At 36.5% G+C, this 27,570-nt stretch overlaps 1 protein-coding gene across 36 annotated transcripts in view; it reads left to right on the top strand.

The window, feature by feature from the left end:
• Sorbs2 (sorbin and SH3 domain containing 2) overlaps nt 1-27,570 on the top strand; it is a 326,988-nt gene that overhangs the window by 146,021 nt on the left and 153,397 nt on the right. For 35 of the 36 annotated variants that reach the window (XM_040294542.2, XM_040294547.2, XM_078031050.1 and 32 more), the window contains exon 2: nt 5,581-5,720. The gene's annotated coding sequence lies outside the window, so the exon portion shown is untranslated. Of the gene's footprint in view, nt 1-5,198; nt 5,218-5,580; nt 5,721-27,570 lie in introns of those variants that run through there. The other variant, XM_078031049.1, reaches the window with a different exon arrangement.

Genomic DNA, 27,570 nt, shown 5'->3' with positions numbered 1-27,570 from the left:
TGCCTGATTTCAGTGATCCATTCCTTCCTTTAATCAGCATTATCTGATTTCTGTAGTCTCTAGAGTAAGAGAATCTGACCACCTTTTCAATCCGTCTTTGAAACTCATGCCAGGGTTTCAGACAGTCTTGCTGCCTCCCCCTCAACACTGAAACATTTGACTAAGAGAATGATACATTGTTCTCCTGGAATATTAGACAATGCTGCTAAACTGACATGGGCCACAAAAGCTTTCCAATGTCTATAGTGCAATTCACTTTTCAAAGGACTTCAGGAGAAAAAAAAATATGCCCTAGAAAACAATATTCATGGGAAAACTACATTCACTTCCTTCCTACTGAGGTCCTCTCAAATAATAGGAAGTGATGAGGAATCAATTGAGAATTTTGAGTTCTCTTGGGAAAAAAAATTTTTTAAACAACTCAGAGAAACACTCAAAATATGTGAATTCAAGAAATCACGCACACAAAAGGATCCTGGAAATCATCATGGTATATAAAAAAAGTTGCTAGATTCCACTATATGTAGATAACTACAGTTGCTCAAAGGTATTTTGATTATTTAACCAATGTGTATATATAGCACTTAGAACATGCCAGATTTTTTTAATGTTCTTTCCAAATAACAATTTTAATCATCACAACAACCCAATAAGGTGGTCCTATTACAGAGGAGAAAACTGAGGCTCAGGGAGGATAATTGGTCCAAGATCACACATAAATGATAGGACCAGGATTCAGTCACTCTGGATACACACTGCTTTAAACTATTATCCTTCTTTAAAAGTTTTCTGAAACAATCAACCAAAAATGTGAGAAATAAAGTTATCGATGGTCATTTTTCTGTTATTGTTGTTTGTTTTGGGTTTTAGTTTAGCCTTTGGGATTTTATTTAGCTTAGTTTTGGTTTTGGTGCCAGAGATTAAACTCAGGGCCTCATGCATGTTAGGTATGTGCTCTACCACTACACCCCAGCCCAGAGTTGAAATTTTTATTTAGATTTTATTTATTTATTTATTTATTTATTTATTTATTTATTTTTAGTGGTACTGAGGATCGAACTCAGTGCCTCATACATACTAGGCAAGTGCTCTACCACTGAGCTACAACCCCAGCCCTGAATGTTTTAAATATTAAGAGCACGAACCCAGATTTTCTCTTCCAGTGTAGATTCATTTTATGAAGCGCTCCTCAACACACAGTGTTCTGGGACCACCTGTGTAAAGTGAGGAGTCACATGACAAACTGATGAGGTATTCAACTCAAAGCTGATGTGCTCACTTATTTTGCATGGAAAATAAAGTCTCTCTCCTGCAAAACATGGCTCTTTCTCACTAGTTCTAATTGAAGAGTTATTTGGGTTAACAAGATCCCCTCTTGGGGTATAAATACCCACTAGGATGATTTGGGATCTGTAAATTTAGCATAAATTGCTTAAATTAGACCAATACTTAGAATTGTCTCCATTCTTATTGTGCATTAGGGAAAGAGAGAAGGAAATGAACAGTAAACTGTCTTTCAATGTTTTCATTCCTTTTTGTCTCTCTTCTCCATCTAAAAGATTATTTCTGATCTATCTATCCTCTGAAACTAATCCTGACATACAGAGTTTGCAACACTCTCACATGGCCCCTGGGTCCACTCTTGACTTACACCAGGATTCTCACAAGTAGGTTCTTATCTTCTCCAGAGCCTTCATCTCTGCCCAGATAATTTGCTTAGTGTCCTTGTTCCTCTGAGATTGAGGAGGTGCTCTGCTTTATCCAGCCTTCCTTTGAATTCCAGAAATAAAGGAGCTGGGACCTCCATCATACCTGCAAGAGCATGGAGTGTCTCCTGCCCAACTCCTACCAACCACTGATTCCTTGTCCATTGCTGTGTGGTTCCCTGCTTCTCTGCCATCTCCATGAGTCATGTGTTCCAAGTTCATGGACATCTTCCCCTCACTAGAAGGAGTGACTGGTTTCTTGACCCTTTAACGTCTGGTCTGATGGGTCTTGTATCACAAATTCTCACTATTTACTTAGACATTGGGGTCACCTGGGAGTATTTTAGATAAGATGCTTACGTCTCCTTCAGATTGATTAAATAAAACTCTAGGAGCAGGTCTAGCATACTAGCATTTTTCAGATAAGTTTTTTTTTTGCACCCAAGGAAGACAGACTACTTTATATCAATTTTTTTCTCAGCTTTTAATATGCATGCACAGAGCCTTGGTATTTTATTAAACATACATAGTGGTTCAGAAGGTCTGGATGGTGCCTGAGATTTTGACTTTCTGACAAGACCTCAAGTGATGACATTAACTTTAATCCATGGACCACTTGGTCAAGAATTATTATCTGGGGGCTGGGGATGTGGCTCAAGCGGTAGCGCGCTCGCCTGGCATGCGTGCGGCCCGGGTTCGATCCTCAGCACCACATACAGACAAAGATGTTGTGTCCGCCAAATACTAAAAAATAAATATCAAAATTCTCTCTATCACTCCCTCTTTCTCTCTCACTCTTTAAAAAAAAAAGAATTATTATCTGGGAACTTGTTAGAGATGCAAAATTTCAGGACACTCCCCAAAACCTACTTAATCAGAAACTGTGGAGGTGGGTCAGAGCAACTTGTGAGTTTACAAACCTTCTAGGTGACTAATGCTACAGTTTGATAACTACTGATCTAGATGGCCCTATCCAACAGAAATATAATGAGAGCCAAATATGTAATGTTTAAATGTTCTAGTAGTCATATTTAAAAAGAAAAACAATCAAATTGATCTTAACATAGTCTCTTTTAACCCAATATGTCCAAAATATTGTCACTTCAACAAGTAATCCATATAAAAATTAATGTGATATGTCAATTATTATTTATATACATTTTATATTATCTCAAAGTCTAGTGTGCATTCTATACCTATATAACATTTCAGTTCTGACTAGCCACATTTTAGGAACTCATTAGCCATTTACAGCCATATTGGAAAGCAAAGCTCCAGGCTTAAGTGATAATAACATGACTTTTACCAAATGCTTGCTACATCTCAGGCATTTCTCAAGCATTTTGTGTGCAAAATTTATATAAGCCATGCCACAGCTCAGTGGATTAGTGCTGTTATTGTCCCCATCTTATACAGCAGTGGGGGTATACCAAAGCCCTTTTTATTATTTCTCCAATATAAAAAAGCCCGCTCCAATATAATCCTTTTACAATTATTTTAAATGAATTTATTTATTTTAAAAAAAGAGAGAATGAAAGAAAAATATAAACAAAATAATTAACGTTACTATAATTAGTATCATTCTTAAGATGTCAATGTTGTGCAAAATAAAAGTTAGAACAGTTGGATAAGTAGAAAAGTTAGAACTTACATCCTATAACCTTTTAAAATATGATTAAAAGCAAAGTTGCACTCTTCTGTTGGAAGGTGCTATGGACTGGATGTTTGAACCGTTAGGATTCTCATGGAACAAAGAGATGTCAGTGAGGCACAGGGCAGGATAGAGGTCTTCCTAAACAAGGAGCACAAGTGGCTAGCAGGGTCACAACCAGTTCATCAAGGAAAGATTTTGACAGAATGTGACTACGTAGGCCATAGTGAGGCAATGGGCTTCCATTAGGATTGGCATGGAAAACAAGCAGTCCAGAATTTAAAATAATAATTGACTTAGTGTCTAATAGTTAATATTTCTTTGAAGCCTTATCCATGATACTGGTTATTCTGCACACTGTGATATTCTCATCCACATCTCTCTCATCACATCTATCTCAAGGAAAATCAATTTTCAAAGGATTTTCCTTTTTATTATAAACTATTATAAGGAGGAAAAAGTATACACAATTTTTTTTAAAAAAATGTGTCCTCCTGAGGCTAGCCTTCCAATTTTTACCAGTAGAATTACCATTCAACAAGTAAGATGAGTATTCTAAATTAATATCCATACCTATAAGTATTTGAGACATGGTAAAGTGAGTGTTTAAAATAAATAAACAGAGAAATGCATTATCCTACAGTGATTTAAAAAAAAAACCTGATGTGTATTTTTAAGCAAAGTCAATTTTATTTTAAAATTCTAATTAGATATTTCAAACTTAAGTTGTGGTTCTTTCTTGAATTGAAATATACACCTGGTTTTAGTAAAAAAAAAATGTAATGAGCTGAAGGATTTCACTATTTTAACATAGTATTTGAAATAATCATGCTTTCCTGTTTTTACACGTCAGCATAGTTGTCAATGTTTTCTGTAATCAGCTCACTGCCTTTGATGGTAAGGGAAGAACTGGATTTGGTATGAGCATCAGTAAGTAATCAATCCTCGTAAAATTAATTATGACATTTACTGGGTTAAGACTAGGGACGCTTCTTGCACCTGCTGAGTAAGGCAAGGGTTTCTGGCTGCTTAAGCATCTTCTTTGTTATGGGAAGCAGGGATTGGAAAAGATTCAGGGATTTCAGCTACATAAAGTAAAGGCTTTTACAAAAATTCTTATGTGTTCCCTTGGTGGGGTAGCCGCTTTTCCTTCTTAGTGGAGTAGTAAAGGGCACGATGAAGCAATGACAATGCATATCCCTTCCTTTAGTCTTGGTGGAAAGAAATCTCAGCCTTAAGCTGCTGTGATTTGAATAGACTCATCTGGTGAAAAGGGAGCTGAAAAATTCAACAACTTTTGTGTTTATTAATTCTTGCCTAGTTGTGTGCTGTAAGCCTCTGAAGTCTTGTCCATGATACTGCTTATTCTGCCCACCGTGGTATTCTCAGAATTGCCTGGCATACAGTGGGCTCCAAAGCGCTTGGTCCATGAGTGTTTGATGAATGAATGAATGCAGCTTCTGGATCTTAGCCGTTAATTCTAGAAACAAAATGAAAGTTCAAAGTTTGCCAGTCATCACCAATGACCCAATCTGAATGATTTCTTCATTGGCCTATGGGGCAGAAGCAGGGGATAGACATCCCTCTGCATCATGTCACTGAATGGTCCCCAGTCCCTGCCAACAGATAAGAAATGTCAACAGCTTAACCCAGTAGCTTTCAAAAATAGCATAGTTGATGAAACTGGAAATTTAGGTGCGTGCTGGAAAGAAACCATTTGTCCCCAGCCTTCAGTCCAGGCTGACAACAGATATTTCTACATGACGTAGTGTTCGGAGACCCAAATACGTAAGCAAGTAGATATCAGAAGAAAAGTCTTCCTTCTCAATAAGCCCAAACATCTTATTTTCAACAGATCAGGTACATCATTTTGGAAACTTGAGGGTTATGGAGAGGCACTGTGTTTCTTTAAGATTTCCAATTCAAGTTTTTGTGTGCATTTTCAATAGTGCTGGCAATTTTCCTCAAAATTTAAATGAATATTTGCACAATGAACTGAGTTGTTGTGGGTTTCCTGGTTTGTGTTTTTTTTTTCCCTCCCCCCCCCCGGGGGGGGGGGAGGCGACTGGATTCGGGGAAAGCATTTCCATCACTTTGCAGACAACTCCGGCTGCTGTTAATGCTGAAAATAGCTCAAATGCTCTCAGAACAGTAGCACCACCCAGCAGCTGGGATTCTTCGCCTCTCTTATTTGCCTTCTCTTCTGCCCATTTTTCCCTGCAGACACTTGGATTGGACTTAATCTTAAACCTCGGGAGTTCAAGACCTTTTAAAAAGGGCTAAATAAACAACCTCTACATGTAAAAGGCCACTGCCTCCTACTTCCTCTGTTTAGAGCAACTGTGAAACCCAGCTGACCGTAGGTAAGATTTTTATTCTGACATTATTTGTTTTCAGATATGTTCTTGAGTAATGTTTTTAAAATAACTTATTTATAGTGAAAATAAAGAGAGGCCGTGAACGATTCCCAGGTAAATACTGTGTTCCAGGTGACAGCAATAGCACTGGTGCGTTTTTGTGGCTGTAATTTTAAACTTTGCCCGAAGCTGTCCATGATACTGGCCTGCCATACAGAAGCTGAGCACTGCGTCAGAACTCTAATTAAGACTGGCTGCCAGGGCAGTGAGAAGACCTCTCAGACATCGTAATTTTGTTGTTTAGACTGCTTTCTTATTTTTAACCTTCTAAAGGCACTTTCAAAAAAGAAAAAAAAATGCAACCACCTGAATAAAGAAAATATGTTAGTAATTGTTCTCTAAGGACAAGGAGGTAGGTATGTTGTGTTCTTTCATCACGGTGCTGTTCATTGCTGGTGCAGAATTAAACAGTGGGGTTTGGAAGGGGGATTTTTTTGTTGTTGTTGTTGTTGATGTTTTGTTTTTTATACTTCTGGTATAATTTAAGTGATTTAGTTTTGGGATTCCTTACCTAAGCTGAATCTTACTGAAGCTGCTTGATAGGTACATTTGCTGGGATTTTCTCTAATGTGACAATGAAATATTTTAGATAGTTTTCCGGGCTTCCCTTCTCCCCCCTCTTATGCTTGCACTTGACATTTTGCAAAGTACTTTGATCTGTGGACTTTAACTTCAAACGTAGCGTTTACTTTTATTGTTTTTATTATGTTCAGTAAAAAGCACCCCCCACAGACTTTTTTGTTTGTTTATTTAATGCTTTGATAATATTTCATTCAAATAATCTACTGGCTACGTCTGATCACTGCTATGCCTTAGATTTTATTTCTATAAAAAGTATCAACTCAAAGGAAAGGGTTTTCTGCAAAGTTCTCTCACTACATAGACTTTATGGCAACTTGCTGCACCCCTCCAGGCAGATGTCAAAAAACAAGTTGCAGATGACAGCACATGGAACCAAGTCCTCAAAATTACCATGTGCCTTTGGGCCTAACTGTTGCTTTTTTTTAAAAAATGAGCACTGAAGTTCTTGGAGTTCAGAGATTTTTTTTTTTTCCCAAAGATGTTTATTGGTATCACAGACCACATTTGAAAAGAAAACATGCACTTAAAGACATAATGATCCTTTGAATAACAACAAAGAAAAGGAAGAACAAGAAAAATAAAAAGAGGAAAAAACAAACAATAAAAAAACTTCTGCAGCCAAAAGAGTCTTTTGCTGTGTGAGGGATAAGACATATATGAGATAGATAGATAGAGATAGATAGTTAGATAGATGATAAATAGATAGATAGATATTTCCCCCTAAAATGGGCAAAATGTAGCACTTACTAGTCCATTCAAACATCTCTTAAATATTCTCATTATTTTAAAGAAAGCTCATGTGTACTACTATACTTGACTGCTAGCCTTTGCTTTCCTATCCAAGCACAGGGCATTTTTAAAGTTTTCAGCCACACACTGAGTTTGACATTTCCTGGCCAAAATGTCCCTGAATATTTTGTTGGAGGCTAGGGACCAAATGAGTCTAATCCTATCAGGAGACTAAGTCCCATACTGTGGCTCCACAGAGGTGACACAGTCTGCAACCTGTACCCTGCACCTTGCTAAGAAAGGAAGGAAACAAGTGGCTACAGGACCAGACTTCAAGGGGTGGAGCTATGGAGTCTGCTATGGGAGCAGTCCTGCCCACCACCCTTAGGAGAAAATGCATGATGATCCATGGAATTTAAATTCACATGGTAGAAAATTCTAAAGATGCTCAGAATTTTTTGAATTTCCCAAACCCACTTCATTAGAAGGAGCATGTCAATCATCACATTTCTTTATAGTCAGTATTTTAAATTCCCCAATTATTTTGAGCACGGTGCTCTGCTGCTTCCCTGGAGTTTTTGAGGGGTTAAGAATAATCTTCCCCTTTAGTACTGAGGAGGCTTGGTCCAGCAGTACTGTGTGCAGATTTGCTACAGTACAAGTTCAGTTGCAAAACGAAAGGGCTCCAGAGTAAAACCCTTCACAAGATGGTAGATAGATATCCCATTCTTAGGCAAGCCATTTACTTGCCCTATTTTGTTGCTCCCCACTTCTCCCCATTTCTTTTTACCCCTTGATTTGACTTTGAAACTTCGGATTGTTTGAATGTGAAACTCAAGGTGAAAGCTAGCCAAAACCACTGAGCTTCACACACAGATTCCACATGAAAGAGGTATTTTAACCAAGCCTTGCTCGAAACTTGGCCCTGGTTTGCCAAAAGTTTCATGAATGTCAGTGAGCCTGGATCTGAAACATGATCCAAAGCCAGGTGACTTCTGGAGACTTTAAGGCTTTGTTGTAGAAGTATAGAATCTGTCCAACAAGGACATTCCTTATTTCCATATCTTCTACTGTAATTTCCTGTGTATACACATTTTTTCCCCTATGTGTTCTCTGATATTTTAAAGCCAATTCAATTCTAATATGAACTTTTATAGCTTGTGGTATTTAAGCATTGGCAAATAGGAGTCTGCCGTTTGAATTCCAGCACAGTCTGAACCACAGTGGTGTGAACATGTTGGTATAATTTAGCAGAAGGAAGGAAGTCCCAGGAGAGGCATGGAATGTCTTTCTTTGCTTAAATATACCTCTGTGCTTGTGAGGAACAAACAGTAACATTTTGTCCAGGTCTATCCGCTTGACAGTATGCCTTTTGTTCACTCTCCAAAGGTGGTGTCAAATATATTGGTGGAAAAATAATAAACTTCCAGATATTTTTTTTCACCTGCTCAACTGTGATACTCCTAGGGAACATTGTAAGCTTTGAAAACTTCAGTGATATTACTTGTGACTTAAAGTATACCAAGAAAAAAAGGAGTACTTAGTGTGAGTCAGTTTCCCTCAGGAAAGCTTGGCAACCTAGAACTGTGTTAGCAGTCAAATGGGACCTTATTGTGAGTGTGCGTGCGTGTGTGTGTGTGTGTGTGTGTGTGTGCGCGCGCGCGAGTGTTGGGTGGGGGTAATGAAGAGTGGAGAGAAAGAAGGGATTTGTAACTTTGTTCAGCAAATCTGTCACATCAGAAACAAAAACAATCAAGCCGAGGATCTGAAAACATTCTTTTGTTGATCACATAAATTTGTGTTGGCTGAACACTGAAGTTTTTTTTGTATTATGTTTTCTCATTAAAGACATCAAGCATTGGGATTCCAGACATAGTAAATAATCTCCAATAAAAATAGGACCATTTGGAAGAACTAAATAGTTGTAGATGAAGTCACATGAGTCAGTCTCAGAAAGATCCTCATGGGTCGATGGCCATCATAAGATGAAAAGCCACCCAGGAAATGAGGATTTGACTTGTCATTTTATTAGTTAGAAGACGTGTGAACTCAGTTGAAGAACTTTGGTGAAAATGAGTTGGTGAACTCATTAAAGATTTAGTTGCACTAAATTTAGTGACACTTATAAATTCATGGTAAAATTAAATTGCTGTCAAATTTCATTTTGCAATTTTTTTAGTCTCAATAAATTGCCCTGATCAGCCTAGAATTTGAGATCCCCCTGCTGCAGCCTCCTGAGTCACTGGGATTACAGGTGTGCACCACCACCCTCTACTAACAAAATATACTTTTACTAAAGATACTGCTTACATTTTTGCAGATGACTTGCAGAATGATTATAGTTGATCCCATATTAGGTAAACACTTGAAAGCCATTAATAACTTGGGGTTTCTGGTATAGCATTTGTTAGTAGATCTCATTTAAATATATCTAAACTAGTATAATGAGCAGAGGAAAGGAAAATGTTCAAATAGAAGTTCTGGAGGGGAAAAAAATCCAGAACCATTCAAAAAAGGAGGGTTTAACTAAACACATCAAAATATAAGAATTTAATATATTTAAATATTCATCATCCATAACATAAGGGAAAAGCCAAAATCACCAGATTGAAAATAAACACCAAACTTGTGCACATGCAAATATTCCTTAAACCTTAAAAAAAAGAGAAGCTTATTTCACAAATGACCTTGTTTGACATTTATGGGTAGAAAATTCAGTGACTTAAAAATTTTTTTGTGTTTAGTGTCAGGAAAAAAAATGGAATCCTTGTAATAATTATCCTCCAGAATACATTACTGTAGCCTCAATGAATGTATAAAACACATTGGTTTTGTGCAAAAATATTAATATAGTTCTGATATGGACATGAGGATACCAAATAGAATCCCTCCCCAGACAGGTCAGAGGAAATGATTTACCTGACACAGATAAGACAGTCATCTTTAGAAGAGTCATCAGAATTTTACCTGTTTGGATAATATGTTTTCCTGGGAAATGTGAAGCAGTACTTGAGGTACACCTTAATGATGACAGTGCCAATACACCACACTATCTTGTGGCCTCTTCTCTCACTTTTCCAGGATGGCCTCTCAAATGCAGACTGCCACTCTCATTCCCAGATTTCATCCTGAGAATCACAGAGTAGGAGACCCTAATGACCTCTAAAATCACTGCTGTACCCATAGGAAGGTACAGCCCACTTGAGCAACCAGCCAGAATTCGCGTAGAGCAGAGAGTAGAGAAGGGAGGGGACTATTCTTTCCTCTGCCTTTGGCAGAGAGCCTCCCTGAGCCTCTTGGTCCAACTCTATTTTTTTCATGCTCATAGGACCCTCTCTTTTCTGTCATTTTCACTTCTCTCTTGCTGAGAGAAACGAAGATCTTCTCTGTCAATGCCACCTTTTAAAGTTGCTGAAGGAGAAAATCTTCCCAGGTAGCTAGTTCTCTGAGTTGCAAGATTCACATACATAGCACAGTGACCCTGCAGCTCCCTGAGTTAAGAGAATATTTGCCTGTGTGTTGAATAATTCACTCCAGAATACAAATCAGCTGAACCCCAGGGTGGCATTTTAGATTAAAATAAGATATCTATTTTAACTTTTTAAATCAAATTTTTATTTTAGAACAATTTTAAACTTAAAAAAAAGTGAGAATACAACAAGAGTTCCCCCTTTCCTCATTATTAACATTTACATAACTATGGTACCTTTATTATAATTAATACAGTTAACTGATTCTGACACATTATTGTAACTCAAGTTCATACTTTATCTGTAGCTTTATCCTTGGTTTTTACCTAGTGTTCTCCTTCTGTTTCAGGATTCTATCCAGAATATCATGTTACATTTAATCATCATATTGTCTTAGGCTCCTCTTGGCTCTGACAGTTTTCCCTGCCTTATTTTTGGTGACCTTGACAGTACTAGGGAACATTGGTCAGGTATTTTGTAGAATGTCCTTTTACTGAGACTCATCAAATGTTTTTCTCATCTCTAGACTAGGGTTATAGGCTTGGGGAAGGAAGACCACAGAGATAAAGTAACACTTTCATTGCATCGAATCAAGGGGACATAAATGTCAAGATGTCATAGCAGTGTTGATATCTTCAATCACCTGGCTGAGGTAGTATTTGGCAGGTTTCTCTACTATAAAGGTGATCTCTCTCCCCTTTCCATACTGAACCCTTCAGGAGGAAAAAAAAAACTGTTCTGCAGGGTCCATACATAAGGATCAGGGAGTTACTTTGTTTTGCCTTCAGTGAAGAAGATCTACATAAATTATTTATAATTCTTCTGCAAGGGAGATTTCTATATTCTCCTCCATTTATTCAAATTTAATCATTTATTCACATCACCATAAATACATGGATATTATATTTGGGTGATAAGCCAATGCTATTTGAATGATTTTTTTTTTCTCACATTATTCCAGCTTTGGCCATGAGTAGCGCTTTCAGTTGACTCTAATGTCCCTTTGACACACTCCCATCATTCTGAGACTTTTTTTCCTGGCACTACAGGATGCTCCCAACTCATTTTGTATGTTTTCTGCCTGATCCTAAAATAAGTTATTTCTTCCAAGAGCTCTGGTTACTCTTATTGACGCATGGTATTAGCAACCAAACCCAGGCACTCACTTTAACTTCGAATGAGACATTTGCAAATCGTAACTACTTTTAACTTTCTTTATTTCACTGAAATAAAAAAACAAGCAAAAGAGCAGCAAGGCTTACAGGAAAAGGCATGAAGTTGCCCATGGTACAGGGAAACAGAGGCCATAACCAGATGGTTGAAATGACCCGTCAGTACAGCAAAAAGAATCATGTTAGTAACTCAACACAGTTTAAATTTTTAAATGGACTCTCTTATGAAAAGCCAACTTAGTATGAGAAAGGATAGAACAGAAACTTTCATCTCTGGTTCTAAAGATACATTTGGACTTGAATTTTAAAAACAGAGATGGAATTTGGCTTAATAGAAAAACACATGAACAGCATGTGTTTTTAAAGCTTTCCATTTTGGTTTCTTTGACCCTCTGAATGTGCTGGTCCAAGTACAACTGTGAATTGGTTTAATTCTCGTGGAGCCCTTGCTCTTGACAGGCATTCAGCTCAGTGGTACTTCTTTCATTCAATTTCGCAAACCTAAGAAATTTGGTTGGTTTCAAGTTTAGCAGCAAGTGGTCCTCAGGAGTTCTGTGTTTGTTGGAACTGGCCTTTGAAATATGTTGAAACTATGTTAACACTCAAGGCTTAGAACACATTCTTAATTTTAAAACACCCAAGAATGTTGAAAAGATTATATATGGGTACATGCCAGTAGAGTGATCATAAAATCAAATATAATTTCCAAATACAGTTTTCATCTACAGATCAAAAATATTTCCTAATTCATATTTAGTTTTTAGAACTGTGAGAATATTCACGTGTGTGTGTGTGTGTGTGTGTGTGTGTGTGTGTGTGTGTTTTCTGGGGATTGAACCCAGGGCCTCATATATACTAAACATGTGCTTACCACTGAGTTCTACTCCTGGCCCCCAGTTTTAAAAAGAATGGTTAAAGACCATGGTTAGGTATGGGAAACAATCAAAAACAAATATGGCTGTCTAAATGTGCAGTTAGATTAGAAACCATGTCCTGTGGGCTAAATTAAGTTTTAGAAGGTGTAGCCTGGTGTCTGCTTGACCTTCCTGTGCTGATCTGTGAATAGGCCAGAACAGTGAGCTCATACTGAAGGAATCAGCAGAGAAGTGTTGCAGATAAAGATGGAAGGTAGCGCTAATTCAAGAAGGGTGCTAAATCCAGACTAAGAGATCCAGGCCTCATTCTGAAGTAGAAAATTGCCCTTGCCTCTGACCATAGAGGACAGTAACAGGAACACACTAAGTTTTGGGAGGCAGAAGCAGATAGCTTAGAGAATATCACCTCTTCATCATAGCATTCAAACAAGAAAACAAAATACTTACGGCATAAAGTTAAATCATTGAAATTTCCTTTATATCTACTATGATTATTTTCATTCAAGGCAGAATAAAACCTAAGTTAGATGTAAACAACTTTTCTAGACGTTATATTCAGATCACAAAAGACCATGGCTTATGATGAAAAACTAAGAAAGTCAAGACAAAGAAGGAAACACAGAGTGAAAGAGTAAATTCAAAGAATGACTTTTTGTGAAAATAATGAAGTTTACTTAAAATTCTTTTTTGGATGATGATTACTTGTTTGTGTTTTATTTTGTTTGTGATCAACTTTACTCATCACGGATGCATTTTATGTTCCAAGATTTATTTAGAATTGATACACACATATTTTGTGTGTGTGTCTCATGTGAGATCTATCACTTAATACTACAGCTTGCAAAAACTTTGTCTAAGAGCAAATTGATAATGTTTATGCTAAGGTGAGACAACTTGATTGCAGGGAGATTTTTATCCTCCTTACAATAATTTCAATGTTTTGGGGCTATAAATTTAAAAGCATTGAAGGTTAATAATCATTTGTGTCCACATCATAATTTTGCATATTCACATAACCCTTTTGCTAATCTATATTCTGAAAAACCAAATAAGTGCATATGTGTCAAAACACTTAACAGAAAACCATTTTGCATTTTTTACTGAACATTAAAATCTAGTGCATTTAACTCTTGACAATACTTTTTAATTTAAGAATGATTTTACATATAAACCAGAGAGGAAAGAAATGAGTTTACTAGTAAAACCAGACAGTGTTTTTAGTGACCACAAGGGCTACTTTTAATGTCATACACTATTTTATATTCATTGTATGAAATGTCAGAAGGATTTTTTATATATTCAATTGTTTATTTCTTAAAGACTACTTTTCATCATTTATAGGAATCATATGGAGTTGTGGTTTAAAACTTTACACTCTAAATATAGAGCAGATATAAATATAAATATATGTCAATTGATGCAGAAAAAGTAATAAAATCCAAAACAGACTTTCAAGATAAAAATTAACAGCCAGACATAGGAAAGAATTACTCTAATCTTTACAAAAGTGTCTATTAAAAGGCTGCAGCCTAATATTGTAAAAAAAAATTATGTACTGATAAATAGCAGGTTCACGTATGGATTCCCTCTGGAGGTAGGAGGTACAGAGGTGTACTACAGGCTTTGACTGAATTCATAACATCTTGTGTTTTAGGATAAATTATGTATACATGGACTTTTACTGTATTGTTTTCTACCCAGTGAATGTTTGAATAAAGACCTGCTTGAAAAAAAAAATCTCTTTCCATCCCATGCTTTAAGTTTAGATATATTCTATATACAGAATAGATGGTAAGGACATTTCTCAGCTGCTAATATTAAGAGAAAATATTAATTTTCTTTGCCTAAAACAGCCCAAATTTTCTTAAAATTTACAAAGAGAAAATGACACAAAAGATGATATAATGTTTAGCTTATATTTTTGCCTAAGGCCTAAAATGTCTATAAATGGTGAGCCAGAAGACAAAATAAATTTAGCTCTTTAGCATACAAATGTCTTTTGTAAACCTGTGTTCAAGATCAGCTTTGTGGTTTGTCTCTTCCATAAGGCATTGTTGTAAATGTGCTATTTGTTCTTTAAAGTATCAAATAATTTTTCATTATGCTTTATGATAATTTGTGATGAGGTTTGAATCTAGCGATGAATAAGTATATACACTATCTTACCACTGACATTGGCTTTGGGATAATAGACTGTGAAGAAGGGATTCCTGTTTTAAAAATATTTATGCAATAAATGTATACAAGGTGACAGTAGCATACAGGGAGTCTTCTCAGTTGCCATGGTCTAAGAAGAATAATGACATGGTTTGATATATTCAAGTTTACTGTTATCATGATACTATGCTAAGCCAGCGTTGCCTGTTTTAAATATTAAGATTTCACTCTGTAACTTAATATATTTCTTCTAATTTAATATATTCACAAAAATTTATACACACACAGATGTTAGTTAATATTTACACTTAACACTTTTTTAAAAATCGCATAGGGAATAAAAACTAGCAATTTTTCATTACCATTTGACGGGAATCCATACTTAATTTTGAAAATTTATATTGCAATCCTTTCAGTTTACTTTACCCAGAGTCATTCCAACATACTAAGTGGAAAAATCTGGTGGAAATAGCTATCTTTTTAAAGAGTTTTTACAAATGATGTTTGATATTTAATGAATTTTTTTCTATTTGTTCTTTTTTTAACAAAGAAGCTCAATATAGTTTTAATCATAAAACCAAAAAATTGCAGACAATCTAATTGTTCTTTTTCAAGTAATTTAACAGGTAGTCTGAAAATTTAGTGCAAGTCAAAAATCTTCATAATTTTAAATCATTAAACTCAAAGGAAAGCTATTTTCTATTTGTAGGCTTAGGGAAGGCTTTACCTTATAGGGTTTTTCGTTCTGGGTATTTGTTTGTTTTTTTATGTAGCACAGAAGGCTTCATAATTTGGAAGATCCAAAGACTCAATTATAGCTTGAAAACTTGCATACTGAATTAGATAGGAAATAGTAATTTGGGATAATGCGACAAGGCAAAAGGTTTGTGCCAGCAAAACTAATGGAGGGTAGAAGTAGCTAGAAAGGTAAGGGGTGGTCTAACAAGGCATATTGGTACAGATTTCTTGCAATCTCAACTTCAGTTCCTAGTGAGAAGAATGCTGTTTCCTTCTCATACAGCAAGGACAAATTTTTTGTGTGAGAATTTCATCTCCTGCTTTTAAGAAACAGAAGTAAGGTCAGGGTGATCTTCTTGCACCTGCTATTTTTCAAGTGCCTTTGACTTAAAATAGTCCATATGTCAGAGTGGCATATTTTGGGGTGGCATGTTCTTAACTCCTTCATAGATAAAGTCCACGGAAGCATATAAATAATTTTTAAATAAACAATAAATACATCTTGAGAAATCATGCAGATCTAGTAACATAAAGAATAACTTTGAATTTCCTCATATCTTTGTTATTAAACCTGAGAAACCAAATAAAACATAATCAGTAGAAATAATATTTGAGAATGAATGCAAGGAAAAGATTTTTAGATTACTGGCCTAGGCACTGTTGACTCCCTGATCCTCATTAAAATATCTTCTCCTTTGCCTCTGTGACACTGGAGGCTCCCAATTGTCCCTCAGTGTCTCTGATTACACCCTCTGAATTCCACTTAAGGGTGCCCTTTTCTTTTGCTAACCTTACTGTTATTCCCTTGGGTTCTGCCCCTCTTGTCTAAATCTCCACCAGCTTCCCCAAGTTTACCAGCTTCCTGCTTCGTGATAATCCTAAAACCTACATCTCTGTCTCTGATCTTTGTCAGGTGCTCCAGACCCACTTTTCCAAGGAGCTCATTTGAATGCCTTCTGAGCACTCCAAACTCCATTCTTCCAAAGCACCATCTTCTTGTATGGTGTCACATACTGATATTCACTACTGGGGTGGCTGAGATAGGAGGTTTGAAAGTTCAAGGACAGCCTCAGCAACTTACTGAGATCCTGTTTCAAAATCAAAAACAAAAGGGTTAGAAATGTGCTCAGTGGTAAAGTGTCCCTGAGTTCAATCCCCAGTATGAAAAGCAAAATAAGATAAAATGCCATCTTCCAACTCCCATCTGCTCTTGCTCCGTGCAACTATATCCTAATAATGGAGTCACCCGGTTATTTAAGATTAGATTCTTAGACGTGCATTCAAATTATTCTTCATGCCGGGTTAGTCACTATTCATTGATTCTACCTATACAAAATCTTCCATATCATCCCTTGTCCTAGTTAAAAGGCCATTGCAGCTTTCTTGATGAGGATTTCTCAGTAATATTCCGACTATTCTTTATCTTTTCTCCCTGCCTTCCAGTCTAATCCTTCGAAGCCATTGTTATTGTGCCAAAACAAACCAGCTTTGCATGTAGACTTCCCATCTACCAAACTCTCCTATCATATAGCAGCTCTCCTATCTCCTTTTCAGGCTTTAAGGATCAGGAAAAAGGACCCTGTCAATCAGGAGAGGTAAATTTGGTGCATCGTGTTTCGGCATAAATAGCCCTGTGTTTTCTGAGATAAAAGGCAGAGCTGGCAATATTTCCAGACTCATTAGGAAGGGGTGTGTCTCGCTGTGCTGGGCATGGAGCAGAGATCCAGTGTCAGCTTTGCCACTTACCTCAAAGAACCTTTTTCCTCAGATTCTCCTGACATAGTACTAACAATGTTCCCAAATCATTTGCTTCATTGCCACTTGTTATGTACTAATGTGATGGTTGTCAGAGCAAATGCTAAATGATAGCAGTTTTGTTTAAAAAAAAAATCAATCAAGAGTCTAAGTACAAAGGTTGAAACCATAAATTCCATATGACTCATATATGAAAGTAAAGACTTCGCATAGAATGTTAAGAAATAAATATCTGGAGCATTATAAAAAACCCTTATGACAATATTTCATCCAAGGAAAAAGAAATTGCCTAAGGCATTAAAACAGTTTTCTGTGGTCACTTAAAAGGCTGTTTGATTTTGCTAATAAACCTGTTATTTCCTTCCTCTCTTCCTTTCTGACTCATGCAAGATCATTCTTAAATTAATAAGCCAATAGCAAATTAAATGTACTAAGCTGTAATTTTTAATAAAAAAAATATAAAAACAATGAATGGAGTCATATTCAGGGATCACATAAAGTTCCAAGTCATTAAATTTTTACCATAACTAAATACAACTTTGATTGCATAATATGAAGGATAAAAATGCTAAACATCAAACTTCTGGATCTTCTAAAATGTATTGCATAACTAGCTTTGTTGAAGGTCTGTTCAGTACTCAGTATAGACCTCTGTGATATCCACTGGGGACAGTCTTTCCCCTGGCATGGAGCTTACAGTGCAGAGGGAGCCCAGTTATTAGAAGATAATTGCCCAAATAGCCCATGTAATTAAAATCGTAACAAGGGCTATGAAAGGAAGATACAGGAGGCCGTGAGAATGGAATCTATAAATTTAGATTTAGCAGTAAGTGTCAAAAAGACTTCAAAAAGGTTTGAGCTTAATGATATGATTAGAAAGATCAGTGTCTTGGTGTAGGAACCAGTAAGGACATTGCACCAACCTAGAATGAGAAGCCCTTCTGTTAATCACTGATACTAATGAGGAGGTAGGATTTCGTGAAAAACTGGTAGATGTCACCATAAACATCCACATATAGGTGGATTTATGTGATGTCCTTTGTCCTTTGGAAAGAATGCATTTAGGGTGATTGCTGTCTGTACTAGAATATATAAACTATCTGTGGATTATAGAAATATTGTTACATTTGCTCCTATTTAAATATGGAAGGAATGTTATTTCTGAAATAATCTATGGAAGACGAATGTAGCTTTAAAATTTTTTGAGCTTTCAGTACAAATTTTCAAGATAAACATCCAAGAAAAGGGCTAACAGAGGGATATTGAAACAAGATTTTTCAATGAATAAAGACATTACTGATTCCAGCTATGAATTCGAGTATTTTAGCATATGGTCAGGTGTTTGCTCTGGGGCTTTTAAGGAGTTAAAAGAGAAAAAATTATTTAAAGTTTTCTTCCTTGCTTTGAACCACATTTCAAAGAAATACATAGTTTTAACATAGATATATATTTTTCTCCAAAGACCCACACAAATCTGTGCTCATGTGTGTGTGAACTACAAATCTTGTGTTTGGAGTTACAACCATTAATTTTTATAATGTACCTGAAACTGCAATAGTTTAAAATGAAATATTTCCTGCTTTACTAGTGTGGTGACAAATTATTCAGAGTAGGATTTATAATTCTCTCTTCTCCTCCTTATACTGTCATTCACATTCTCAAAATTGGCCACAGAGCTGATTTGTTTCAATGATGTCTGCTTTCAAATAAAAAATCTACATGCAACTAAAAAGAGAAGAATTTGTTTCTCAATGCATTATAGTTTTATTTTTGTTCATGAACTCAGATTTGTGAAAAGCAGCTAAGCTCCTTGTGGCATTTCCTTTTCAGGGATTAGTATTGTAATGCTGCTAAACTCACAGGCTGCGGAGATGTGTCCTACAAGCACAGGATGCCCCTTATAGGTGCATTTTGAAAATTTTTCAGAGTGTTCATTCCTAATGTTTGGCCAAACCATGGAAAGTAATAAAAAGGATGAGACACTCTCAATTCCAATTCAATGGAAACTAAACATAATGTAACACACAAGGGTCTTTCCTGATATGAGAGTTGAACATGAACTGGGAAACCTGAGCCTGAATGGGGGCTGGGAATATGTTAAAAAAAGAAAGAAATCAAAGTGGCAGTTTGTGCTACCTTTGAATTTGTACCATTTGAATGAGGCAACCTGAAATGGAAAATGCTACAAATTTCCATGGCATAGAGTATTTTTATAGAAGTAGAAGATCTAACCTTAATTGATTACTAAAGTTGACTTAGAATATCGAAAATAAGCACAGGATTTTTCCAAAATGTGACAAGCTTTGAAATAATTAGTATAATGGTTACTTAGGGATGAAATTAGTAAAATTCTAACAATGAAATCTCACAGTTTCATTCTATTGACTTCTCTCTAAAGCATTGCCATCTATCTTTGTTCATCATTGGAGATAACTTTGTAGAGTATTCATCTAAAGTACAGCAGTCTACTCTAAGAGGTCGATACCTGAAAGGTACCCTCCTGTATAAGCAGAAATACTTTTTCCACTCCCACTTCATACCTTTAAGCAAGAAGCTGTTCTCTTCGCCACAGGCCTTTGTCAGACTACAGGGTGTGCTTCATTTCTAAATTTAGAAAGACTGACATGCCATCACTCTTGAGACAGCACAGCCATTCACTCATGAACATACAATCTAAGAAACTTCTTCTAAGAGCAAAGCTTTGTTCCCAGGACTTGGACCCCATCCATGGGCAAACCTGATTTCTGAAGTTCCTTGATATCAATTGATGTTAATAATGAAAAAGAACATTAACAAAAATCTCTAAAAGTTAGACTGTGTAAAGAGTGAGAGTTGAATGTGAGATTTAGTTGTGTGCTCTTTGCACCCAGGAAGCCATATTTGGAAAAACAGTATAAAGGAATTTTATCCTCCTCTGCTTTCTTGCCATCAGTGAATATCCTGTCTCATTTCTGGGGCTCATTATGAAATGACAACATAATCAACTGAATATTTCTCTTTTAAAAATCATGTCTTTTGAAGGGACTTTGCATCATATAAATGCTTATTATAGAAGCCACTGAAGTTTAAAGAAGTGAACTAACTTTAACAGCATCTTGAAGTCTTCTACTAAATCAGACCTTCCCTACCAGTGTGCATCCTGCTTTTCCATGCTGTTAAATAAGAAAACCAGCCCCCAAATGGAAAAATGAAAACCAACCCTAAAAGTTATCTAAGCTATAAGCTCATGCACCAAAAAAAAAAAAAAAAATTTGTAGATTAACCATGTGAAGTTATGCAGTTCCAGTCATTGTCAGCAAAAAGCAATCTTGAGTTTGAGGATGGCTTAAACATGTACTTTTTTAATTCTATGAACTGACTGATGTGACTTGATTCTAGAGAAATATTTACTCAAAAACAGGATCGTAGAACAGAGGAGTAAAAACTTGATGAAAAATCCTCTTTATCAAATCAAATGCCTGTAATTTGGGGAAAAAAATCCATGTGAAAAAAACAACAAAATTATAGCTATACTAAGGGGAAATCTTTAATTTGATTTATATTAATCTTTACATTTTACAGAGTTAACATGTTCTCATGTGAGTAAGGATTGAAATGACATGAGCAAAATAATAGGAGTTGGATAAAGAAGAGCTTCTGTAGAGCACGTGCTGTTTGATATTCTTGGAACATTTTCTCATAAAGAAGTTGTAAATGAAGAGTTCCATTGATTTAATGTTTATTCTGCCATCAGATGGTTCAAATAATCTGCACACTATTAAAATTCTTGGATGTCTTCCTTTGTTTCAAATCATGTGCCTTAATTTTACAGTTCCTTTAAAACGATATTTGTAAAAATCTGGGACTTTTTTATTTTTATTTTTTGTTTTGCATTTTAACTGAGATTTGCTTTAAATCTGTTTTCTGAAAAGTTAAATTTTCTTATTAACATGACTAGGAAAGCAATCGAGATGCACAAATTTTAGATGATTTGGTGCTAAGCAAGATTTGAGGAGTAAGAAGCCATTTCTATTCTTACAGATAGTTAAACAGAAAGGTGTTGAGAGAACGAATGTGCCGATCTTTCTAGTTCTAATGCTAACGCATTAAGAAAGTCAAGTGCGACCTTTAGCCCATATGCCCTGAGTTAATGTGTGGTCTAGTCCATGATTGACAGTCACATCTGGTTTTCAAGGCTTGACGCTGCTTCCAGATTCTGTGACACTTTTCATTGTGCCATCTCCTGATAATGACTGACAGTCAACACGTAGCTGGCATAGTTCAGGATCTGATATGTATACCAAATCTGAAGTTGTGGATTTTATGACTAGAAAACGGTTTTCTATGGCAAACTCCTTGTATCTGTGTGTGTTTCAGGTGCCTAATATTTTATTTTTATTTTCCCTTCCAAATAGTTTAAAGGAGCATATTTTGATGTAGGGTAAGGATAGTGGAATCTATGGTCTCACTCCAGGTGACAGTGGTTCTTCCCTATGCTTAGGTTGAAGGTGCAGGTGACAATAATCTGATCTTTCCCATGAGTTGGCTATGAATGCAATGGGAAGTAAGGCTGTCAATCACAAAGTGAAAAGAGCGTTATGATTGGTTGGAGGATCAGGCCAGTGATATGGATAGGATGACATTTTGACTGGGTCTGTATTCAGTCTGCCAGGACAAAGGCTGACCATCTTAACACAACCTTATATTGGCCCTGTTCAGCATTCTGCCAGGGAAGAGAATCCATCATTGACAATACGTCTGTCAAGAGTAGAGAGATATGACATGGGTATTTTTCTTACTGATTTAATTGTCAGAGATGATGGTATGCATTTAAACAAAGCCCTTTCCTCTTCCTCTGGGCACTCAGCCAGTTTACATTCTCCAGTCTCTTTTGCAATTAGGAGAAGCCATGTAACTCATTTCTGGTCAGTGGAAATAAGAGATCCCCTTTCCAGTTCTGCCTTGAGAGCCTATGCTGGATCCTCCATTTCCTCTCTTTTCTCATCTAAGACTCTGAGACCCAATGTCATGGTGAAAGGCCCCTCATTATTAAATGAATGCTTGGAGCAGAGGACTCCTTATACCCCACTGATCTACACTGGATGTTTAGTTTCATAGCCTTAAGTCACTAAGATTTGGGATTTGGGGGTTTCAGGAGTTGGCCAACCTCAACAGCTCGTGAAACTACAGATTTACATGGCTCTATAGTATGATGTGTAAGTTGCCTTAATGAATTTTGTGGTTATATATGAAGACACATTTCTCAAGGGTAAATTTTTTAAAAGATGAGTGAATAATTGAGAAACTCACATCCAATAGTGCTGTGACCTTAAGGGAATAGAAAAAAGTCATAGAATTTAATTCTTCTATTCCATTTCAAAGCATTTATATCACATATACAGTATGTCTTTTGGGAAATGGTTGCTAAAATATTTCTGCCTCCTAAGAGGATAAGAGTTATTCTATTGAAACTAAAGAAAGAACAAACTTTTATTTTAATTTCCCCATACAAAATGATCATACTTTTTACTTTATCTTAGATGACCATTTTGACAACTAATCTTAAAAAGTAGATTAGTCAGTTCCCCAATTAAAATTTTCCAAATTATATTTTTTGAAAGCATATTTACCTTAAGCTCCTTAATGAAATTTAAAAAAATTAAGCAAAGGAAATTACAATTTCTTATTCAATGCAAAGCACATGGCACTGAATCTTTATGCAATTTAAGATTCTCATGATAAATGTTTTCAACCACATCTATCTTTTAAAAGAAATTTCCAGACAATGTTTACCCTCATTAATTTAGTGACTTAGGTAAATGAAAAATGTTAGCAATGATATTAAAATGACCACTCCCACAAAACTTTTTTTTTTCATATTTGTGGGTCAGTGTCCTAAAAAAACATGGTGAATACAGAATTAAAATCCATTCATTAGGTCTAATTAGGATCAAATATTTATTATGCACCAGTAACTACACTAAGTGTACTTCCTGCGATGGAAATTATTTGTGGCTAATGTGCTGTAGCAACCTATAAAGTACTCATGGCTATGTTAATGGTTCTGAGAAAGTTTCCCCCTTCAGGAATGTCTTTCATCTCAGTGGTGGCTAGTGTTCTAAATGCAGCATATTAATGCCAATTAAAAGATCAACTGTTATGAATACTCGACATGTAATATTTTCTTGTCTGAGACACATCCATTAAATACCTCAAAAATGATACAGATTCTTCAGGATATCCATTTTTGTCGTAACTACATGGGTTGGCATTCGTTAGCACTTTATAAAGACACATATAAAATAGAACCAATAGCTGGGTTTGATTAACTTGTCTTTTCTTTCAGTCTTTTAGGTAATTTTCCACTCATTATATCTGAATTTTTTTCTGAAAAGGACTGTGCTAAGCATATCATTGCTTTCCGTGGGCATGATTTTTATGAAAGTTTCCTTCAGTTTATTTTTAAAAAGGTGATGAAATTTTTTAAAGTCTGCTGCAGTATATGACTCTATTAAATAACTCTACCTATAATAATTATTGCTTACATTCATTTTTAATAAATGCGGAATGTTAACGTCTGTCAACTAGACAATGCTGTTTTGCAACTACGTGATATAGTTTATTTTAAGATATTGTTCTGTTTTCACTGCAATCCTCTGAATTAGATTTCTTAGCCTTGGCACTTTTATGCACCAGGATTAACCAGATAATTCTTTGCTTTAGGGATCCTTCTGCATGCTGTGGATGTTTAGTAGCATTCCTGTCCTTTTCCCATGATATACCACTTAACACCCCTCTGTAGTCCAATAATAACAACTAAAAACCTCTCCAGATTGTCACTTGTCCCCTGGGAAGCAAAATTGCCATGTCTGTGGCTACACTATTTTAGATAATAAAATATTTCTAAATCACACCTTAATTTAAAGGTGATTTTGCTTTTCTGTAGATGCTGACCCTAGGAAGAAACCCTTCTCTGGTACACCTTGGAGTTGTTATGCCAACTGGTCTGCTGCCTAGGCTTCTGCTGTGGAATGTCAGGCATCTTCCCTTGAAGTCCTTCCTCTTTGTGTTTCCTCTCCTCTCTGAAGCCTCAGTCCTCACATTCGCATGCACATGTGCACAAACACATTTTGTCTCTGTTGTGGTCTTTATTTATCTATTTAATTCAGAGTATTTTAGCCATCTTCTGGGACCAGCTGGGCAGCCACCAAGCCTGCTTTCTTTAATGCTAGACCCAGTCCTGAATCAGCCCTCATTGTGGGGTGTCGGAGGTCGACTTTGCCTTAGGATATCTGAGTCTTCCTCCTTTGTCCGATAATTTAGCAAAATGTCAAAGACAGTCACCAAACTTCTGTTCACCTTGCTTTTTGTCTTTTTGGCATTGTGTTATTTCAGTTTGCTACTGATTTCCCTTTTCTCTCTCTCTCTCTCTCTCTCTCTCTCTCTCTCTCTCTCTCTGTACTGGATAATGAACTCAGGGGCACTCAATCACTGAGCCACATCCCCAGCCCTATTTTGTATTTTTTTTTTTTTTTTTTTACAGACAGGGTCTCACTGAGTTGCTTAGCACCTGGCCTTGGCTGAGGCTGGCTTTGAACTTGCGATCCTCCTGCCTGAGCTTTCCAAGCCACTGGGATTACAGGCCTGCGCCACTGCACCCAGCTTTCCTCATCTCTTGATTCTGAGTGCTAGTTCTAATAGTCAAACTGACTTAGCCATTCACGTTGTTTTTCACATAGTTCCTTTTTTCCATGTCCTGTACCTCAATCCTAACTGGGAAGTTGCTGGATTTCTCTCTTCTCCAAATTCACATAGTAGTTAGGACAAATAGTATACCTCTAGCAACTAATGGATGTTCCCCTATTATATAACAATTCCTCTATGATTTGTTTGAGCTCTTGTTTAAATCCTGAATCATGCACTTTTCATGGGGTGTGTTTTCTCTTCCCAAACAAGGGCATAAACTCAAGGCAGAAAATGTCATGAAAGATTTTTGCAATGCTGGATGTGCCTTATATATAATGGGATTTTGGTTGTTCTTTGTTCATGTGTTTCGAATTCTAATACCCATGTAAGGTCAGGGAAAAGAAGAGATAGGAATGATATAAAAAGGAAAAAATAATAAAGAAGTCAGTGTTCCTAAATATCTTACCCACAAGTTTCAAAAGATAAATGAAAGGTTTTTTTTAAAAAAATTAAAGGCCTCATTTTCTGATTCAGATTTTTCTGTTAATCATGAGTTCTACTCACTATGCCAAGACGAAGCATTTTATTCTCAAATGAGCCACTCATTAGTAAATGTGGTTACTTTGGAATTGGTTAAGGTATTTTCAGTATTGTACAAAATAACTATGTGAAGTGTGTAACAACTGTGCCAGTAAACATCAATAAAGACCAATTGTTGAGGACTTTACAGCATTAATTTATCTACTCTAGAACTTTCTATTTTGCAATACAACAGGAACACTTCCACAGAGCATGCTATTATCCTGTGATGGGTGATATGATCATATTCAATTTTTAAGAGTCTTTTTCAAGTATGATCTGAGCATTATGGATTCTGAAAATAGACGTGCTATCAACTTGTAATATTTTCTAATGGGAATAGACTGTCATTGGGATTATGAGCAAATTTAAGCCCACAGTTGGAAGGTGATAAACTTAACCAGGGCTTTATAATTTGGACATAGCTGATGTGAATAGTCGACACTTAGAAATGGTACTTTACCACCATCCTTTCCATTTACCATATGGAGAACAGCTTCACAAGAATTAAAAAATAATCTTGCTCTGAGTTACAAGCCTTGTGAGTAGTAGAGAAGGATTCTAACCTGGATTTATAGAACAATCCAAGGTTAAACAGCAGCCCACTATAGCATACTGATTCTCCACAACAATACATGGATGATATCAGGAGTGGAATTTGCTCATGTCCCTGTAAGGGGTCACATTTGAATAGTTATCATTCCCCAGTGGATCCCCTTAGCAACCAGCCCAACCAGTGTTTGTAGACACAAAATGAAGCCATAGCACCCAGTTGTGACAGCAAACGAGCAATAATCCCTAAAGTATAACTTCTAATTTTATGTTTATAAGGAGCTTAATGGATGTACAATTAACAGGCATGCATTTTTTTTTCTTTTATTTTTCTCCTTTTGGTGTTGTTAAGGACTTTGGTCTCTGTTTGTTTTGTCTAAATGGGTGACTACAACTCTTCCATTAGACCCATCAACTCCTGGCAAACTGGTCAGTCTACCCTGGCTTATCCTACTTTTGCTTCTCTAACATCACTGAAGTTCCTTCCTTGACATTAATGCATGCATTGGATTAATTTATCTTTCTAGTGTCTTCCTTTCATTAAATTCTGCTGTTCTAAAAGTCACACCCCAAGACACACTGCTCTCTGTAATTCTGAGCCAGAATAACTAGGAATCAGAGGGTTGTATGATTGAGTGATTTCCAATGCCAAGATTTTAGATGAAAATGTTTTTTCTTCTTTCTTGTTGCTTTATACAAAAGGAGAGAACTCTCTCTCCTTTCCCCCTAAAACTCCCAATGGGATATCAAGAAGGCAGGAAGGTCAAAGCAATTAAATCTTCCTGACAGTCTGCTCTTCCCAGAGGTGACTCAGAACAAGCAATTCCTGGGACTGTTCTTGGCAATGATATCAGACCTTCCTCAGGCTGAGGCAACCTCAGACCACAGTGGCTTTTGTGGTAGCAAGTTATGCTGACTGCTCCTGTGCTTCTCTTCTCAGACAGCCTGGAGCAGCTTCCTCATCCAGGAAGGCTGAGTAGTTGGGTACCTACTTCAGTACCACATCCAGAGGTTATCCAATGGCACTGTGCCTGCTGATCCCTACTGGTGGTTATGGAATTCCATAGCTTCATCAAGAAATTGTTTTATGAAAGGGTCTTGCTAACAGTTTCCAAAGAGTATATTTAAAAATAATAAAGCCGGGTGTCGTGGCACACACCTGTAATCCCGGTGGCTAAGGAGGCTGAGGCAGGAGGATTGCAAGTTCAAAGCTAGCGTCAGCAACAGTGAGGCACTGAGCAACTTAGTGAGACCCTGTAGTGGTTGAGTGACCTTGGGTTGAATCCCTGGAAGAAGAAGAAGAAGAGGAAGAGGAAGAAGAAGCAGAAGACCACACCTGCAGCAACCAGGGCCATACTTCCAGATATATTTTGACCACTTTCTGCTATCCTCTGAGAACAGAAAACTACCTTATCTTGGGTCTCCTTCATTGCTCCACATATTCTTTTCTTAGAATGTGGTAGGTGAGACTGCCCATTCTCTTCAGGTGGAAGGGAGTTTCTCCTTAAGGTAGGGCACAAAA

This window comes from Ictidomys tridecemlineatus, chromosome 14, assembly GCF_052094955.1.
Source record: "Ictidomys tridecemlineatus isolate mIctTri1 chromosome 14, mIctTri1.hap1, whole genome shotgun sequence".
Classification (NCBI taxonomy): Eukaryota; Metazoa; Chordata; class Mammalia; order Rodentia; family Sciuridae; genus Ictidomys; species Ictidomys tridecemlineatus.
The sequence above is the reverse complement of the archived record's forward strand: the minus strand, read 5'-3'. Positions and strand labels throughout refer to the sequence as shown.